This window comes from Nycticebus coucang, chromosome 11 (genome assembly GCF_027406575.1).
Source record: "Nycticebus coucang isolate mNycCou1 chromosome 11, mNycCou1.pri, whole genome shotgun sequence".
Classification (NCBI taxonomy): Eukaryota; Metazoa; Chordata; class Mammalia; order Primates; family Lorisidae; genus Nycticebus; species Nycticebus coucang.
In genome coordinates, this window is record NC_069790.1 from 102083364 (window position 1) to 102085985 (window position 2622).

The window sequence follows — 2622 nt, forward strand, 5'->3', positions numbered from 1 at the left end:
TCAACCCACAATTTCACCACTTCCCTCAGCTAGCTGCTCAACTATTTTATCATCCTGTCAAGAGAGAGTCTTCCTTATCTATTAATTAGCCAGCAAATTTATGTATTATGTGCCTCCTGTCACGCCAGTATCTCTTCACTTTTATCGTTCATTCCTGCTTAGTCTATCCTGGAAGTGTTGCTAACATTCTTAAACACAGCAGTCATTTCAAGGACTGCGATTTACTGAATACAGGCAGTCGGTAGGGCTCAGAAATATAGGGATAAATCAGACCTTTGTTAAGGACCACCAGCAAGAAATGCTCAGCCTTGTGTAGACTAAAACCCTCGGTTACTTTATCTTTTCCAGGAAGGGTGTGTAACTTCTGTTGCTTGTGTAATTTCTCACAACTGCCCAAATTTTTTAAAGTCTGACTTTAAAAAATTGGACATAATGATGAGTCTGATGAGAATTTAAAGCCTCATTTTCTTACGCTTCTATATCATTCTCCTTTTAAAACACGAATAATGTATTTTTTCCCATGATAGCCTCACAGTACTGACTTAAGTTTACATGATGAGCAATAAAGGATACTTTTTTTAAAAATAAGTGGTATTTCTTTTGTTCTCAACTACAGTATTGTATCTAGCTCTACCAAATTCCTTACACCAACATAGAATCATTTTTCTGGTTTGTTACCATTGTTGGTAATCACATTTGGAGAGTTCAGAAGATTTTCAGTCCTACTTAATTAGGTAACATGCACAATAGAAAAACAGAAAGAAGTTATATTTTTATATTGTGCAAAAGGCATAGACAAAAATATGGATGAGAAAAACTACTCATCAACTGCTTAATGTGGAGTCTTTAGGTCTCTACCTGACTTCACAAAGTGTATTACAAACATACATGGTTAAATGTTCAGAGATTGTGGGCTACTGCTTTGGAGGTTCTGAAAATATTAACCATTCTTCTTCTTTATTTAGTATTACTCATTTCTCTACCCTCTGCCCTTTCTCTGCCGTTGCATCCCTACCTAACAACCACAATGACTTCTTTTTGACCTGAATGCTTTCTCTTCTTAATAACAGCGTTTTCTGGGAAGTTTAAAAATAGGTGGGGAGCCCTGGTCAGGTCTCAGTCTAGGGCAGCATCCTTAACTTGGTATATATATATGGATGTGCTTTACTGAGTCTGTGAACACCTCCAAGATGCAGGTAAATGTCTGCATACAGGGGTGGTGAAAGGACTCAGGGCTCCCATCATAATCTCAAAGGGAAAGGTTAGGATCTCCAACTCCAAAGCATTCCAACACAGCACAGCAGTAAAATGAATAAACAGCACTGGCATGACTAACTCAGCCTTCTACTCAGCCACCTCCCATGAGAATGAGAAATTCTATAATAATTATCAATCAGATATCTTTTGCATTATTAAGAACAACAAAAATCTATATTCTTAAAAACTCTTCACAGTCTTTGAGGGTGTGATGGGGGGGTTTCAGCATATTTGACATTATACAGAGGCAATAATTTAACACTTTATCAAGGCTATCTTTTCTCCATTTCAGCTTTTATCCAACTTTCTATTTTTTTAATTAAATCATAGCTTTTATCCAACTTTAATACACCTTTTTGTCCTCTTTTGATAATTTTAGCTTGACAACATTGGTTGAGAATCAAAACACCATACATCAGTCTCTCTGCATATAAATATTAGGTTACTAGCCCCAAACATATGCCTTTCATTAACTGTTAATAATTATATTATTTCTGCTAGAACATACTGATAATCTTCCACACTTGTAGCTTAAATAACATTATAAAAATTTTTAATACAAATTATGTTAGTCCAAAATTGCCTTCAAGTCAATATCTGTCAGAATAAATCTTAATTCTTAACTTTCATTGTTGTCCATGGACCACGTTACCTTTTATAATTATTATCACACTCAGAGCATTTTCAACAGGTAAATATGAAATGTACTGTAAATGTACAAAAGAAAATAAAACTTAAATCTTTTCCTTGGACAGAATGCCATTTAGGAATTGAAAAGCAAGAACCAGTGAAAATCAGAAATTGCTATCGCACGTACTCACCGCTGAACAGTCACAGCAAGAATCTGAAGTGCACACTGGACGTGTCCGGGAAGAGGACTGAATTCCATCAGGGGAATGGGCAAGTAGAAACTCCAAGCACCGAGGCTCCCTTCCTCCAGCTCTGTTCATCTGCAGGCACATAGATATTGGAATCCTCCAGGACTAACAATAAAAACCACACTAGGTTGTTTTCCTAATTCCTAAGAAATGAGTCAGTAGATCAAACAATTTACCCACTCTGGAGTGAGAACAATTACTTCAACTACACTCCCTGTTTCCAGTAACCCTATTCTCTCTCTTTGCCCTTGGATAAAAGTACTGCCAATAATCCATGGAGAGCAGACCGGGTTCTGAACGAGAAACATTATAGCGCCAGAAAGTTAGTCTCCTTCATGGGACAGTTTCCTTTTATGAATTTTTAGGAAGAAAAAAAGTCCAGTTAGGAGTAACATGTGGATAACGTTTCATCATTTAAAAAGAGTTGGCATAACTTTTTTTCTGTTGAGACCATGAAGGCATTTACTTCTTTCATGTAAGAGGCTGG